This window comes from Podarcis cretensis, assembly GCF_951804945.1.
Source record: "Podarcis cretensis genome assembly, chromosome: 6".
Taxonomy (NCBI): domain Eukaryota; kingdom Metazoa; phylum Chordata; class Lepidosauria; order Squamata; family Lacertidae; genus Podarcis; species Podarcis cretensis.
Genome location: NC_137175.1, coordinates 60527797 through 60546318, shown reverse-complemented (window position 1 = coordinate 60546318; position 18522 = coordinate 60527797). Strand labels below are relative to the sequence as shown.

The following is an 18522-nucleotide window of genomic DNA, read 5'->3' as shown; positions in this document are numbered from 1 at the left end:
CATGATGTCAAGTGAATTTTCGTATGCAATCCTCAATGTTTAAAAAATAAAAATAGCATTACTTGAGAGGGTAAAAGGTATTAGTTTATGAAGATTGCAACTGGTGCGGAGGTGAAATTTGAACCTTCCTCACCAGCACATGCTTTACATTCACATGGCCTCAGGGTCAACCACTGACTTATTCAAAGAGGACTGTGTGAGATTCCTTCTTGAAACCATGGAGAGCAGCTGCCAATCAGTGTAGGAAATGCTGAACTAGGTGGGCCAGAATCTGACTTAGTCTAAGGCAGGCATCCCCAAACTCAGCCCTCCAGATGTTTTGGGACTACAGTTCCCATCATCCCTGACCACTGGTCCTGTTAGCTAGGGATGATGGGAGTTGTAGTCCCAAAACTTCTGGAGGGCTGAGTTTGGGGGTGCCTGGTCTAAGGTAGCTTCCTGTGCTGCTTTTTGGCCTCAACAGAGGATTTTTCCTCAAAGCAAATACCAGCTGCAGAAGAAGGATTTTCCCCAGGACTACAGGATGGAAGAAAAGGGTTAAATTCTACCTCTATGCCAGCTGCAATGATTAAAGCTGATGTAAAATGTTTTAAGAAACCATACATTGCAAATAGTTTGGCCTTGCATGTGAGAACATGTAGGGATATAACCTTCATCATAACTGCTAAAACCAACAGAAGACCTATTTTCTAATGTGGTGATGATATGTAACGGAAAGATGACCAAGAGGTTTTAAAATTTATTCCCATCAGAAGAAGTTTGTTGAGCAACCCCAACTGTGTGCCCCGTGGAGTTGGTGTACATTGCCAGCGTTACTATTTTTTCATGCATAATCAATAACTGTCAGGTTTCTTTGAGGAGCAGATTGGAAACCTTGTGCTTTTTCCGAGAGTCTGGTGTGGCTACTGTAGAGCTGGATTACTGCTGTGCTGAAATAAATTATCCAATTTCTCAAATGCTTCTCTTCCCTTCTGGAAGAAGCTTCCATTTTTCTTCCTCAATCTCAGAGCACTTTTTGGAATTTTGCCAGATTTTGCTTTGTATTGTATTTTAATATTTTGTTGGAAGCTGCCCAGAGTGGCTGTGGAAACCCAGCCAGATGGGCGGGGTATAAATAAATTATTATTATTATTATTATTATTATTATTATTATTATTATTATTGGGTTTAGTATCTTCTTTCAGCAGTAGGTGCCAGTCCATACATGGTCCCCTGCAGCTGACTTTGTTAACATGTTTTGACTTGCCTGAGCAAAAATATGCAGTAAGTGCCTGGGCAGGTATGAAAGTAAAGCCCAACCTGCTCCACAAATCTCTGAAAAGGGTCCACACAGGAACAATTGTTTGTGACTTCCTTCCTTCCTTCCTTTTTTTAAATTAGCAATTGTTTATACTGGTTAAGATTTCTAATTCTGTTTTTTCTTCCATGCTTTACATTAGTTTTCTATTTCTGTTGATTACAGTAGCCCTATGTGAGAACTCTCCCCCCTGTTTCCTCCCAATAACAAGAGAGGTTTGCTGCCAAATACAATGGCTTTTTCACCCCTGACAGAGTGTTGAAATGGTTCACTAAATATCAGGGCCCATGGCAGAGCAGCGAAATGATAATCTCACCAACTCAACTGTCAATCTGGGTTAAAATATGTTAATATCCAACCCCCTTTGTAGTTATCCACACATGTTTTGCTTGCTAGCTGTCAGAATTACAGCTGACCTCTTGCTCAAAAGATCTGGAACAGTTAGCAAATGCTGAGGGATGTTGCTTGCCAAGGGAAAGATCAAAATAGGTCCCTGGAAGATTAGACTGAAGGATTATTTGAAAGGAGAGGATTTGTGTATCTGTAGTATGCTTTTCCTGCAAGTGATATTTTCTAGGGAACAGAAATAGATATTCCATTTCTAGGCTATTTTTACATTTGTTTGGGCACTAAAGCAGAGATTAGCTATGAGATTTGAAGGAAGAATACAGGTTGAAGTAATTCTCAACCATGTTCTGTAATATGCCTCCAAAGTTTTAGCAGCTTATGAATTGCACAGTAATGTCAGCTTACCTCAAGAATAGTTGTTTCAAAAATCTTAACATGTGTGCCATTCATCATGGTGTTTTGTACTCCACAGGAATGTCATAAAATCCAGCCTGGGGATTTGTCAAAAAATATTGCCTTGAGCGAGACCTCAGGTTTTGTCTGTCTAAGAGTCATGTCTTTACTGTGATCTGCTGACACAACTGATAGCATCCTTCCCTTAGTCATTGTCTGTGTACATTCACATATATACACTAATTGTGTATTTTCTATATTGCTTTTAAATTAGGAGTATAATTTAGGTTCCTTAGATTGTGCAGATTCTATTTCTTCAAGAGGAAGAGCAGGCACTGAGGCAAAAGCCAACTAGTAGGTGGATGTAACTTCCAGGCTTCGTGCCCAAAGAGCAGGTAGAATAATTGAGTTGGATGGAACCTTGTAGGCTGTCCAGTCCAACTCACTTCCCTATCCCCACCTTCGGAGAGAGTCTGTTCTACTGTGAAAGAGCTCTTACTGGCAGAAAGTTCTTCCTCGTGCTACAATACCACTCACCCGTGAAACTGGTTCTGGTTGTATAGACTCTGATAGCACAAGGATTTCGGTATGCTGTTGCTTGCCCAATTTGCAAAGGTTGTGGATGTCACTGCATTGTGACATGTGCCCCAAATCAATTTCCATTGCTGAGCAGCAGAATCGTATAATGTATACAGTGGTGCCCCGCAAGACAAAAAACCCGCTAGATGAAAGGGTTTTCCGTTTTGGAGGTGCTTCGCAAAACGAATTTCCTATGGGCTTGCTTCTCAAGACGAAAATGTCTTGCGAGTTCCTGCGGGGTTCCCCCCCCTTTTTCTAAGCCGCTAAGCTGCTTATCCGCTTATCCGCTAAGCTGATAAGCCGCTAAAAGCCGCTAAACCGCTAATAGCGCTAATCCACTAAGCCGCCAATGGGCTTGCTTCGCAAGACGAAAAAACCGCTAGACGAAGAGACTCGCGGAACGGATTCTTTTTGTCTTGCGAGGCACCACTGTACAATCCTGGTTACTGTAACTGCAGAGTATATGCTCATTCTGTGTTATCTGCAGTATGCCTGATAAATTAAATACCTCCTTATAAATTAGGTCAGATGTCAAAAATAATGTGTAACTTTGTTTAAAGACCGTAAAACAAAATTATCTGTGGGAGGACTGTAAGCAAATTCTGAGGATATGTTTCTTTATGCCTCATGCTACCCTCCCAGGGTCATTGGGCTGGAATTTTGCATGTATGTGGTACATGACCTGAAGCTCAAGGGAGAGAAGTGGGAGACTCTTGCTTCTTGATTTCTGCCCAAACTCATCAGAGTGCCTAAAGAGATTATTACAGCGGTTTTTATTCCAGCAAACAACAAGTAGCCAATACATTCTCAAGCTCATGTAAAGCAGCAAGTTTTGTATTCTCCACCCCACCCCCCAATCCCGTGTCCTAGAAACTTATTATGCTAATACTGAGGTTGGGGGTTGGGTGAGAGAAACGATGAACGAAGATTTCTGGTGTGTGCTTTTTTTAAAAAAAGGGGGGGTGAGAGGAGAGCCCTTCATCCTTTCCTGAATAACATGATGAATTGTGGAAGCTGTGATTGAAAATTCTAATCACAGCCTTGCAGTCCTTCAGATCGCAACCGTTGACAGTTGATTCACTCCTTTTCATGCCTGCTGCCTTGCACTGCTTATGGTGTCTCTTATGCATGAATCTATCATTAGCACACAAAGCATGATGGATTGGTTGGGAAACCTCTGTCCTCAGAAACTGGGAAATGCTTCTTTTTCAGAATCGCAGAGCCTGTGTGTGACACCGTCATGAATGAGAGAAGGAAGTAATACACTATTGGATGTGCCCGCTTGCTGCCAGTTTTGAGACGCAGCAAAAATGATGCATTGTGGGGAATGTAAGTATATGGCCTGTTCTTCCCTCATCACCTACCAGTGCAGAATAAAACATTGATCACAATCAGTGCAAGCTACTCCTAGCAAATGTATTAGGAAGGTGATGTCCTTTCAAAAATCCAAACCGTCAAAGAATTCCTCCTCAAACTGCATGTAGTACCTTCAATCCTTTTGACTTTCAGAGGAGTCATAAGAACCGAAAGGACTGCGGGTTAATTGGTTTTGATCTCCGTGGAGATTTTCTTTGCACCCTTTGACTGTGAGATGAGAACCACCTTACTACATTCACAGGTTGCTTTTTTTTATTTGCTTGGGGTTTTTTATTTGTCTTGGTGACAAAAGCAAATGCATTTTGGCTGAGAAGGTAGATCAATAGGAACAATTTTCAAATGCTGAATCAAAACAAATGTAAAAACAGACATGTTCAAAGACATCAGAGCTGTACTGTACTACAGTGCCTTGTAATAAATGAATTTGCACCGCTGAGTTGACAGTGGTTTGAAGTAACATCATCTAAAGTTTATATTATGGTTTTTGGAAGGCAGCCTTAAAATACAATAAGAAAAAAAGTATTAACAGAAGTTTTTTAAAAAGAAGATGGGGCAACATGCTGTTATAGAAAACAAATTTTATTGAGGCTGTATTTTCTTTCTACAAAGTACTTTAAAGAGTGTTGAGTGAAATCCTAGAAACAGATATACCTGCTGCAACTTTGCTGTAACTTGCAATAATAAAAAGCTCTAAAAGGTAGTAAGAATTTTCCCTCTTTGATTTGCGTTATTGTGGGATTTTAATTGTTTATATAGAAAATACTAGCATTGTTCTGGAACGCAGGCAGTAGCAATCCAAAATAGAAATTTAGGTTGTTTACCCAGATGGAGTCACTAACATTAATATGTTCTTGTGTTTCTGTATGGACAACATAAATGTGGTGTCTTTAAGGATAAAATGAAGGGGTCCACAGATTCATCTGCTGGGTTGTCTACCCTAGGTTGACTAGCCTTACTGGGTTGTCTACCCTAGGTTGACTAGCCCCATAGAGATAGCCGTCACCATGAGTTTTCTTGTCATTGCAGAAGACGTAGCAAGAGATATTCCACTTAATTTAGAGCTTTTGCCAAAGGCAGAAAGAGCACATGTCTCACCTGCTCCTGTCTTCTAAAAAGGTTCATTGTGAAGTGATAATAGAGCCATAAAAGCGGAGTAAAGCATCTAGCTGCAGGAACAACATTTGAGGCGGTGTCAAACTCAGCCCAATCCACTTTCTTCTCTCTCTTGTTTGCTCCCAAAGATGTTTAGCAATTCTTTTGAAAAGATGAGAAGAGACTGGACTGCATTTCAGAAAAGTCAGAGCTTCCTATACTCAACTGGGCTTGTATATATGAGGCAGCTGGTTGTGAATGAGCTAGTGGCTAGAAATTGCATGTCTTTGCCTTAGCCTACAATATTTAGCAGAGGTGGGTACATGTTGCAATCATGTTTTTAGTAGGTGCAGTATAGGAAGCAGGCCCATGGGGGTGGGGAAGAAAGAGAAGCACATACAGCCAAAGGTAAATTTTATCCTATTTTCTTTTTTAGTGCTTACTGTTCAATATAGCCACAACACACTCATGTGCTGATTGTTTGCTTGAGTAAGAAGAGTGTGTACAGTCAGTTCTGGTAGCTGGAACATACAAAACTGTGATTATAGCCTTCTGTTCTTACAAATTATAAATTTTATCTCATTTGGCATTATCTTAACCATGGAAGCCACACTAACACTGTTATCATGTAATATGGATGTGTAAACTCATCTGTAAAAATATCTTGGGAGACTAAGATGGGAAGCTGTGTATCACTTTAATAGATCTTCCTTTTTTCGATTGCAGCATTCATATGATCATGCCCTTGTACTTTCAAATATTTAATCTTCATTTTTTGGGTGTGTATGTGTCATGTACTGGTTCCATAATTACAGTGCTCAATGGTCTTCTTATGTATAACAAAATCCCTACCCGGAAGGCTACCATGAGTTAATGAAAAGTGCATTGATCACATGCTGCTCTACATGCAAGTTTCAGCTCATTTATCTGAAGGAAGCGTTTTCCATGTAGGAGCTTTCTCATATGTGAATGTGAATCAGCTGTATAGCAGATTAGAATTCCTGCTTCATCCATAAGCATGCATTAGAAGAGTAGAGGAAAATCCAGTCTAAGCATCCTGATTATGAGTACAACAGATGGTTAAAGGGTAACTAATACACATTAAGAGGTCTTGAGTAAAAGCCCAGAGTTTCCCCTCTTAACCAAAGCCCTTGCTTCTTCATTAGATTGTCTACTATTTTTATATGAGCTATGTAGCATCTTTGCAAGATTTGTGGTCTTCGTTTTCCATTTATCTTTTTGTTTGCTCTCCTGACCCATTTTTAAACTACCATTTTATCACTTGCTTGACACATTATAGATGCCACTAAGCCATAAGCTGCCCTACTTTTACTGCCAGTTTCCTCAAAACCTTAGTTTACTGGTAAGAGCAACAATACTTAAACTTTTTTTGGAGGGGGGGATTTGTAAACAAATATGTTTTACTGATGTGATGATTTCTAATTGACCCACATTAGATCATGGGCATAGAAATTTTACCCTGTCTAATCTGAATAAATTGGGATTGAATCCCAATGTGTGTATGAATGGTAACTTCTTTATAAGAGCTAAATGACATAAGTAATACTATTTGGTCTCTGGGAAATGGTTTTCTGATTTTGTTCAGTATATGGTGCTAAGAGTAGCAACCAGCAGCCATGAAGTGACTAAGGCCTCCTGAATCCTGCATTATGGGTTCCTCAGCCACTTCATGTATTATTGAGAAGCTTATTTGCTGCTCCCCCACACAACTCGGGAGATGTGCCAGTCTGACAGTGGAGATTAAATACAGAAATAGAAGTATGCAAAACTGAAGATATTTCTGCAAATGATCTCTCCACCCCCCATCCAGCAAACGAGAGGCAATATCATTCAGAAGCCCTTGAGGAATGTGTGGAGTAGAACTGAGGAGGTAGCTTGGAGACGGTCACAAGGGTCAGATTAGGGAGGCCTGGAGGATAATATTGGGCCCCTAGGCCTCAGGCTCCCCATCCCTGTTATAAGGCATATTGCTGTTAATTCTGTGAGGGAGCTGTCTTCTATAAACTCCACACACACACACACGTTTGCCTGTGCTCGTTTAACTCTGTGGTGCTCTGCTCTTTTCATTTCGCGTTGCTTCTCCCAGGAATAAGGCCTCTTCCTGCCTCCTTTCCCCGTTCAATACTTGGCCTAGAATTAATTTGATGCAAGTGGACATTGGCACATTATAAATGGAAATGAGACTGCTGACACTTTACAGGCATTGAACAGTTCTTAGGTGGTCACAGCTTCTGAGTGACTGTTAGTCTAGAGGGATTGCAATTGGTGACCTAGAGTGAAAGGTCCTGGATCTCATTACAAATACCCTGACCACTCATTTCCATCAAAAGCTGTGCTTTTGTTTTTTTGCACACTAGAACTTTAGGCCCAGTGCATTTTGTGCACCTTTTTTGGTTTCAATAACAAAAGGTCTCAACTCATTAAAATGCAGCATGTTGTTTACAAACTGGTGTGGAAGCTCTCTGTGATCTGTGCAGTGTAAACAAAAGTATATAGCTTTATTTGGCGTTTCCGGCATGATGAATCAGTAGGATATTCTAAATGATATGCAACAAACTCGGAATCACTGCGTCAGAGAATTGCATCAAAAATGGTCTGAGTATATATGTACTCAACTGAGGTCCTTCAGAGGGCCAAACCACATCCTATGCTACACATGTGACATGCAGCTGTATCTCTGCTGTTTCTTTAATTACATGAATAGGGTCCTCAAGTGTTATTGGGATCACAGCAAGCAAAACCACAATCAGAATGAAAAGGTTATCTCCCCATGTATCAATGCTGGGGGGGGGGGGAATTCCTACTGGTGCCGGTGGGAACATTTTTCTAATTCTTGTAGCTGTGCCTTGGGAAATATTGTCATTTTGATCATGGCTGAATGTGGAAGAGAAATCTTCCCTCCCTATATGCTGTAATCTGGATACTAGTCATTACCCTGACACCAATAATTAAAGACATAGCTACACATTAAGCACAATGTAACATTTGGCCCTCAAATAGTCTAGCCTGGTCATTGTTTGTTGACCTGTTCTATCTGTCCTGTTCATTAAAAAAATATATATATTATTATATATTGTGTCCTGCATTTAGCTTTATTGTTGCAAGCTGCCCTTCTATGTGGACAGGGAATACAAATGTGAAGAGTAAATTTGTATTTTGTATTTTACTTCAGTGATATTTAAGTAATGCTACTGTGCTTGATCACAGTCATAGGTAGTTAAGGGGTATATAAATTGTTTGCTTAAATAAATAAATAAATAAATAGCATATTTTTCAAACTTACATGTCTTTAAGTAAACATTTTTTCTTTAAAAAGAAACTTATATGATGAAGTGTAGGCCAATAGCCTTGAAGTTTATTATGAAGCATCGTTGTAAATACAGTAATACCAGTGCCTAATAACTTTGAACTTGTTAGGAACTTAGTGCAGCCTATTGTGTCTTACATTATATATAAACAATATATAAACAATTGTGTTGCTGTTGAGCATGGACTACTATGCACAAGAATGTACCTCATATTTATTATTATTATTATTCCACTCCTGGTTCATCCTTCCCCATGATTTTATGCAAACCTTTATGCTTTTTGTCAGTTGCTTTGAAACTTCTTATGTGTCAAGCTTATAATAGTAATGATGATGATGATGAATGAAGCAGCAGAATGAAGTTTTGAGGCAGTATAATGCATTGTATCACTGATACTGCAGGTGTGGGGTATTAATTTGAAAGCTTCCTCATGCAAGAAATGCTTGGCAAACACTGCATTCTCAGATGGAATACTTTATTTCACCACTTCAGAACTCTACTAATTTATTCCTAACCCTTTCTCCAACATGTGTAAACCAGGCTTAAATCTAAGATTGTACAGTATTTTGCCAAAGTTATTGATACTTTGCCTATGAGTTTCAGTAGCCCGAGATATTACAATAAGTATCTGCTGAAGGCCAGTGAGCATAGAACGGTGGCTGGAACACTGTTGCTAAATAAATAACACCATCTAGCAATTAGATGGCTCTAAGATACTTGAACCAGCTCACTGGGCCTAATTATTACTGCATGCATAATATATCAGTAAACACTGATGAAGACTTCCACACAGAGCTAAGATTATACATTGGACTGGGACTCAGATATTTGTGTCGCAGGAATTGGACTGTTTTAGAACTGGAGGGAATATTTGTGGCAAACATAAAATTCATATCCTCCAGCATCTGGTTGACCATGAAAATAAAACATTTACTATCTCAAGCCGTCTGACCCTTAGTAGCTCTACCCCCTAACTAGAGAGCAACAACATCAGCAGTGACATCTGTGCCTCTGTATTAGTGAAGCAGATGTTTTACTTCTCCTCTGTCAGCCCTGCACCCATCTAAAAGTCAATTTATCCACCATCATTTATACAAGTGCATATTCTCACCCACACTTCCACTACATCAGTCACCCTGGCACATTTCCTGTCAATCACATGCAGATTTCTTTCTCAATTCCAAATAGATAAGTATTTATTCCTACTCCTGAAGACTCTAGGGCCGATGTTGTCTCATCCTATGTAAGAACTTAACCTGGTCCCTGCTGGATCACATCAAGGGTCTATCTACTTAGGCATACTTTTCCCACACTGGATGACTAGATATGTATGGGAAGTCCAAATGCAGGGCATAAATGCAATAGACTGTCCAACTGTTATTGTTCATCAGCAGCTGCATTTAAGAAGCATGTTGCTTGTGAGTTTGGAGGTAGTATGGAGCCCTTATGAACCATTGCTAGCCATATCTTCCATATCTTCCATCACCACATCTTGTAGTGAGGCATCTAATCATAAGCCTGAATTTTTATTAAAGCTTATATGTTTAATCAGGGCTTGTATTTTAAAAAGCTTAAAGAAAAATATTTTATGCCAGGCAGAAGAGCAGCTGCCTAGAAGAACCTTGGCAATGTTTTACTCCTAGACAAGGGCCCCCCCTGATTTATAGCAGAAAACAATTCTCAAAGTCGTAAAAAGGGAATGACAGCCAAGGTTACACTGACCCTACAAATTAAGGGTTGATAAATAGTAAAATGAGCCATATCTTCTTCCTAAGGTTAAGAAGGTCAAGAGCAGTGAAAAAGCATCTAGCTGGCAGAAAGAGAACATTTTTGGGAAGTCTTTTCTAAAGCTGTTTCTTTCTTGAACTAAGATCCTTTTAAGATTTCTTTTCCTTTTAAAAGGTTGTTTATGTATTAAATATATTAGTTTAAATATAATTATGCAAAGGATTTAAGAAATGCTAGATTCTTATTTCATATAGTTGTAAGAGTTGTAACTATCCTGAAATTAAGTCAGCCACCAGCCCCCCTTGCCAGACAGAAGACGCCAATCGAGCACTCCTGATATATGGTTGTCAGGCCTTTTGTTTAGAAACCTTCAAATGAAGGAGATCTCTCAATGTTGATGTGAACTCAATCCTTGACATATGCTTAAGATAAAAATTCAAGATTAATCATCTGTTTTGGAAGGCAATAGGGCAAGGAGGGCAAGAGGTGAGCTGGTAATTAAGATTCCTTGTTGAGACACATGTAAGATATATTACTACTTATTTGTCATTTATAGATAGAAGAATATATAGCTTTTTGATTTCCATAAAAGGCAAGAGGAAATGGGTGTATCTTTTGTGATTGGTTCTAGCAAACAGCCAATAGGAATTTCAACCAGGCTGATTGGACAGAGGCAGCCACAGGAGGAGCAAGGGGGCTGGATTAAGGAAATATAAGTGCTGGCCAGAATGGCAGGAGGCCAGGCCAGAGCTTGGTAACCATATACCACTGTGCCTCATATTTATTTGTCTGACAAATAAATTACTATTTTAATTTCTCTATTGCTGCGTTGAATATTTCATTCCAGCTAAGCGTTAACCACAAGCAGGGTGCTACAGTAGTAGTATGCACTGTCTGAAGAAGTCTTTCCCTTTGTCTGTCCTGAATCTCCAACCCATGAGCTTCATTGGATGACTTTGGGTTCTAGAATTAGAGAGAGAAACTTATTTCTGTCATCCTTGAACACATCATGCATAAATCTTACATATCTTTGTCCTGTCTCTCCATGCTTGCTTTTTTTTCTAAACTAAAACTCCACTGTTTCTGTAACCTTTTCTTAGAGGAGCGTTGCTCCATCTCCCTCATCATGTTAGTTTTCCTTTACTAGCACCTTTCCCAGATCTATGTCCGTTCCTGTCCTTAGAAACCTAAAACTGAAAGAGAGATCTAGACCTACTTGAAAGTGACAAAATTAAAGGACTTATTTTCAAAACACACAGTGGTTTGCTTAATGAGGATAATATTAAGCTTCCCTTTTCTCCTAGAGCCTCAGTCCCAGTTGGAACTCAGCTTGTATTGTGAATCTTCAGTAGTAGTTAAAGCAAATGGCCTACAATAGCCTTTGGGCTATTCTGTTCCAGATTGTCGTCAGGGAGAAAAAATTAATCCAGTGCTAGTTTACATTTGCTGTCTGTGAATCAAACTGTGAAAGCTAATTTAAAAACTTTCACACTTGGCTTGAATGAGGACTGTCTGTGCTTTGATAATGTTAAATTGTACACGATTAGCTCCAAAGAGTGCTGGCTTAGGTAATACTCATCAGCCTCAAAGTGCCAAAGCTTAATGATTGCTCTGATAAACTAACACCAAGGTTGCAAGTGTGTGCAAGTGAGTTTAAGGGCACTACAGAGATGCAAGCACTCTATGCTATAAAAAACTGACCTTTAAATCTAAGTCAACTTATTTTACAAATAGTCTGTGTAAAATGTTGTTGTTGGTTCCTAGACTTTTTAAAAACTTTTTAAAAACATCAGGTATTCCCGTTCTTTAGTCATTTCTTTCGTTGAATATTTACACCCTGCTCTGCTTGAAAATAGGTCTGGAAAATCACTAGCAAATTTCTTTTTTTAAAAAAAAATAATAATAATTTTTATTCATTTTTCAAACACATAATAAAAACAAAACAGAAAACAGAAAATCAAAACACAAAACAAAAACATACAAAACATTTAAACGAATATAACTTCAAAATTATATTTTCATACCCTTCTTTCCTTCGACTTCCCCATACCTCCCCATCCCTGCATCCTTGTTTGGTAATTCTTTAGCAACCCTTTGGTCAATTTATCCTGATTCCCTTTCATTAAATTTCCTTTAGTTTTTTAGTTACAGCTGTAATTCTCTGTTTCTTACCCCTTGACATCTTAGCATTCCTCAATTTTGCAACAGTTTTTAAGGTATATTTTAAATTTCTTCCAGTCCTCTTCCACTGTCTCCTTCCCCTGGTCACGGATTCTGCCCGTCATCTCAGCCAGTCCCATAAAGTCCATCACCTTTGTTTGCCATTCTTCCAGAGTAGGTAGTTCTTGCATCTTCCAATACTTCGCCAGTAGAATTCTTGCTGCTGTGGTAGCATACATAAAGAAAATCCTATCCTTCTTTAACACCAATTGGCCAACCATGCCCAAGAGAAAAGCCTCTGGTTTCTTAGGAAAAGTCCACTTAAGGACTTTCTTAATTTCATTATAGATCATTTCCCAGAAAGCTTTAATCTTCGGGCAGGTCCCCCAAAGGTGGTAAAAAGTACCTTCAGTCTCATTACATTTCCAACATTTATTATTTGGCAAATGATAAATTTTTGCAAGCTTGACTGGGGTCATGTACCACCGATAGATCATTTTCATAATGTTTTCTTTTAAAGCATTACATGCAGTAAATTTAATACCGGTAGTCCATAACTGTTCCCAGTCAGCAAACATAATATCATGACCGATGTCTTGTGCCCATTTAATCATAGCTGATTTCACCGTCTCGTCCTGTGTATTCCATTTCAACAGCAAGTTATACATTCTTGATAAGTTCTTAGTATTGGGTTCTAACAATTCTGTTTCTAGTTTTGACCTCTCTTTCTGGAATCCTATTTTCCTGTCCTGTTTAAATGTCTCATTTATCTGATGATAGTGCAACCAATCTCGAACTTTGGGCTTTAATTTCTCGTAACTCTGAAGTTTAACCCTTTCACCATCATATTCTAAAATTTCACAATATTTTGGCCATTTAGAGTCCATATTAAGCTTTTTTACTTCCCTAGCTTCCATTGGTGACACCCACCTGGGAGTTTTACTTTCCAATCACTAGCAAATTTCTGCCTTGTTATTCATCAGCTGCTCATTCACAATGATTGAGATGGCCAAACGCATAACAGTATGTTCTTGGTTAGTTATATTTGTGTATGCATATATATTCACAAATATCCAAAGAATTGTACTGTAACTCTGCACTATTGTTCATCAGCTTATGGGGACACCACTGTAAACTATTTGGCAGCACAGTAATCCTGATCTGTGGAAGCAAATTTGTGAATTATGCCAGGGTGGTTTTTTGTCTGTCTCAGCTGTGATATAGCTGTCTCTATCTCTCCAAATGAAGCTTTCCCTTGAGAACCTTATTCTTAATCTGAAAGTGGTACAAGCTGTATCATTCTCCACAGCTCCGAGGGCCTCAAAAGGCACACAAACCCATATGAACTTGAAGGTGTCATAATTGTCCTGCCCATTCTCCCTAACGTCAACAAGTGGGCATATATCCTTCCTAGGGATGGAGGAGAAAACCTGTTCAGTTCACATTTAAGTGTGAAACTACCTTATCTGTACTTTCCAGAACCATATAGGAACTGAAACATAGTCATCCTTCAAAATGCACACTTCTCCAAATTTTTGCAATAGTTAGCAATGTGTACAAAAATGCATTTGCTGGCGTGAACTATATATTAATGAAAATAACATAGAATAATGTGAAATATATTATGTGAAATTGCTTTGCAAAAATGTCAGCAATAAGCAAAATTGCACAGAAAATGTGTATTTTAGGAGAAAGTAACACTGAAATGCTGATGAATTTTTATGAGGACTCTTAATTTAAAAAAAAAAATTGCACGTGGAAATGCAGAGAAATGAATTTAAGACTAGCTGGATGAGAAACTGAAAGAAACCAAGAATGGCAGATTCACCCAACTCTACCTTTCACAGTTGTGCTGTGTCAGAAGATTTGTTTCAGTACCATTTTGGGGGTTTGCCTCTGTTATTGCTCTCCTGTGTCAAAATTAACAAATTACAACTGTTGAACTGGATTTTGGATTTTGTCCAGTCTTAGTGTAGACCAGCCTATTGCAATATATGACTGAATAGATTAAGATAAGCATTTACCGAGTGGTAGCTTCTGGGGCTATTTTGTGGCTTTTGTCTTTGACATAATTGTAAGCAAATTGTCTGCATCATCCTGCCAGAAGGTGCCAATAGGTAGTAAAATAGTAAATCTGTGTCTGTTAATTTAAGCTCAAACACATGCATTCTGAGAAGTATTAGGTAGCTACTTCATTTGCAAAGAAGAGGCTATAGGTAATTTGTCTCCGATCACATGATTTCTGCAATGCCTTTTCTTATCCCACCCCCTAAGATGGACTACTTTAAGTGTCAGGAGGTTTAAAAAGAAAAGCATTTCAGAAATAAATAAGAATTTATGACAGGGTTTTCAAACTTTGACATCTAAAGCTTCACCAAATTGGGGTGTGGTGGGGGGAAGCAACACCAGCTGTGACACAGACCAAACAAGAATGAATTGGCTATCAAAGATCATTCCAATTGCATCAAGTAGTCACTCAGTCAGCACAAGTGACACATGACTTCCTTCTGTTGCAGTGGCTACAGATTTGGGGGGAATGGTGGTGGCAAGATTTGGAGCGTAAACAAGCAGAAGACTACAGCTTTCCTAGAAATATGGGGCTGACATGTATCCTGAAAGCTCTGAATATGTTGCATATCAGAATCATGCATAATCAGTGAGCCATCTTGTAAAACACCTGAATCCATTTTTTTCTTTAATCATAGTTCTTTCCCCTTCTTCCTCCTCCAGGATTTTTACAATGTTAATAGTGAGTTCAGATGAATTATATTATAATAATGCTTTCCAGTGCTTTATTGGGTGCAAACAAGGTTCCCCTTCATCCTCCTGTTCTCTCCAGCATCACAAACTGCAAGTTCAGTCCCTGCAGACTGCACAGCCAGAGGGACACTGGTGCTTGCTGCTTACTTATCCCTTAACTAAGCAGAACATTAAGTCCCAATGTCTTTTTTTTTAACCTTGCATCCAGAGGATGTCTTCTCTCTCCTCCACCCACTCCCAGTAATAATAAAATGCATTGCAAAAGAAAATACCTGAACTCTTAGCATGTTGTTCATTTATAGGGTTTTGGGGGGCCTTATCTTATTTCTTGCACTGGGATTGCCACCATCATAAGTTCACTTAAAGTCTAGACCTTCCTACTTGGTAAATGCTAGGGAAGTAGGGAGCTTCTCATAACCTGTGCAATATTAGAGGATGATGGACTAGGCACAGGAACATCTATATCTCAGACAAAGACTGATTGGACGCCATACTTTCTCCAAGTTGGCAGGAAATAGGGATTTCTAGATAAGGAGGAGTCTGAATCGGCCAAGCCCAGTCCCAGCCCTTTCAACCATGCTTCATCCAAGTGCTGTTCTTATTGGTGCTACTCTCTTGACCAGGGGTTAGCAAACTTTTTCAGCAGGAGGCTGGTCCAATGTCCTTCAGACCTTGTGGGGGGCCGGACTATATTTTGAAAAAATAAATAAATCTACAAATTCCTATGCCCCACAAGTAACTCAGAGATGCATTTTAAATAAAAGCACACATCATACTCATGTAAAAACACCAGGCAGGCCCCACAAATAACCCAGAGATGCATTTTAAATAAAAGGACACGTTCTACTCATGTAAAAACACACTGATTTCTGAACCGTCTGCGAGCCAGATTTAGAAGGTGATTGGACCAGATCCAGCCCATGGGCCTTAGTTTGCCTACCCATGCACTTGACTTTGAGCAGGATCCTGCTTTGCTGCATCAATAAATAAGATAGATATTTAATTCCTGTGCTACTTAGGCTCAGGAGTATGATCTTGGCTACACTCTTGTGTTGTTGCATTTTGACAATTTCACTTTTACCTCATGAGCATTGCTCCATGGTCAGTTTCTTGTGATATGACTTAAGGCTGCACAGTTGAAAACATCTGAAGTGTCCCTAAGTTGAACATTGTGTACCCACCATCCTGACCTGGCTTTCTATACTCACATACCTGACCTTGCCTTGATGTAGAGTATATTTTAGCTCCTGAGACTGCCAAGAAGCTTTATCAATAGTGTTCTAAAGCCTCATTCGATGAAGGAGAACAATCACAAGTGTGCTAGCTCTGTCCCCTGACACCCCACCCCTCCCAGACTCTGCAAATTGGAGGGGTCACTTCTGCAGCAGGGAATCATTTCTACTTGTGAAGTGTCCCTGCTTGATTTAGAACCCTGATATTCCAAGAGGAGGCTGTATGTGTTGGACAGGCTCCCTGCTTCAGAATTTATTCCTCCATCTTGTGGAGGGCAGCAGTGCTCAAGGAAGATTTATGCCCAAGTCCGTACTCTCTGCCATCATGTGAGGAATTTAAAATACATGGCTCCAGTCAACATCCCAAAATTCCACCAGGCCCAGTGCCCAACAATTCTAGATGGTTTAGAAGAAATGTGTTGTTTCAGAAACCTTTTTTTTAAAAAAAAAAGTCTGAGGTCCCCAGTTTCCAAAGCATTGTTCTAATTAGAAGTACTGTTTGATGACAGTTACACTTAGATCTCAATAAACTATACCAAGGGTAGTAATGAGGACATGCTATATTTCTCCTTTACTCAAAATAAATTATTCAAGGTGTGAGACAAATCCTCATTTTGTTGTATTACTAGGCTTCTATTATTATTATTATTATTATTATTATTATTATTATTGTTATTATTTTGAAGTTCAGTGGCATTTTATTCATTACTGTGAATTAGGTGCTGGATACATAAATTAGCAACTGATAATTTTTTTTATGCCAAGGACATTATACTTCTGAGCCAAAATTTATTTATTTAATTATTGAGCCACTGTAATGATCTGGCCGCATTACAAAAAACTAAAAGCAGGAGACAGATCTTGCTTATAGGCACTTTTTTGCCTGGTTTCTATAATTTATTTTTGCTTCTGCCTGTCACTAAGAAGGGACAGGGTATCTATGAAAGGCCCTGGTCTGCCTCCCTGTTCACTGGTAATCTCATTCAAGCTAGAAACTGTCCATTTTATAAAGCTCTAAAACACACACTAATGAATCAAATGTATCTTGTATGATGAGCACGATCTCGGCTGCTATATGGCCATCTGTTATTTAGGGTTTCATTTATTGATTAGACTTTATTGTGCTATGTGCCTTTCTTTATCAAGAACATTTGGCAGTCTTCAAGCAACTATATCATCTACATTTTTTATAGAAGTGATTCAAAAGATGAAATCCAATGGAGATGTGTTTCACAAGGTGAAATATTGCAGATCGTCTTGGAATTAATGAATGTGATTCATATTAGTTTTCTTATATCTAAGTATGATGAAGAGCAGAACAGCTGATGATTTTCTGCAAAAGCATTAGGGGGAGATAATCAAACCAGGGATAATTAGTTACTATTTTAGTATGGAAAAAGCAAGAGGCATATCTGAGTAGCAGAATGAAATTGGATTATCCAAATGCATCTCTGTATGGCACCCATTCCATTCAGCTAGAAATATAAACTCTGTACTGCTTCTGTAATTCTTAGTTCCTATTTTCTTTTTATATTGTTTGTTAATTGGTTGGCCTTCACCTTCAATAAAATATTCTTCAAAAATCATAGTTACAAAGCAAAAACCTCTAGGCATTCCTAGGCATATGTGCTTGCATATGTTAGTAAGACACAGTTAGTTAGTTGGTTGGACAGTGTTCTCGAAGCTACAAACATGAGTCTGACCAAACTGCGGGAGGCAGTGGAAGACAGGAGTGCCTGGCGTGCTCTGGTCCATGGGGTCACGAAGAGTCGGACACGACTTAACGACTAAACAACAACATGTTAGTAAACCATAGTTAGAGGACTGCTGTGAATGCACCAGTGTTGACCACCTGATTTCACCCCACTCATACTGAGAGGAAACAATCCGTGGTCTGTGTCTTAAGCTTTATGTCTGAAGCAGGGATTGTGATTTGTTTCACTCCCTGAAAAGTATAAACTGTAACCAATGTTTGCTGGTGAGAAGACTGCCCAGAAAACAGCATTCACAATAAACCATTAAGTATGATTTACCATGACATACAAATTAAGCCATTTTTCTTTATATTAAAAGTTAAAGGTAAAGGTACCCCTGCCCGTACGGGCCAGTCGTGTCCGATTCTAGGGTTGTGCGCCCATCTCACTTAAGAGGCCGGGGGCCAGCGCTGTCCGCAGACACTTCTTTAAATTACCTCAAACTTAATGTATATTCTTTGAAAAAGATTTTT

General features: G+C 39.0%; 1 protein-coding gene across 5 annotated transcripts in view; it reads left to right on the top strand.

Annotated features, from left to right (window-relative positions):
* The window catches only part of DAB1 (DAB adaptor protein 1), a 666637-nt gene that overhangs the window by 490339 nt on the left and 157776 nt on the right, over positions 1-18522 (top strand). For 3 of the 5 annotated variants that reach the window (XM_079982111.1, XM_079982112.1, XM_079982113.1), the window contains one exon: positions 3830-3946. The exons of the other annotated variants lie outside the window; for them this stretch is intronic. The gene's annotated coding sequence lies outside the window, so the exon portion shown is untranslated. The remainder of the gene's footprint in view (positions 1-3829; positions 3947-18522) is intronic. 5 annotated transcript variants of the gene reach the window in all.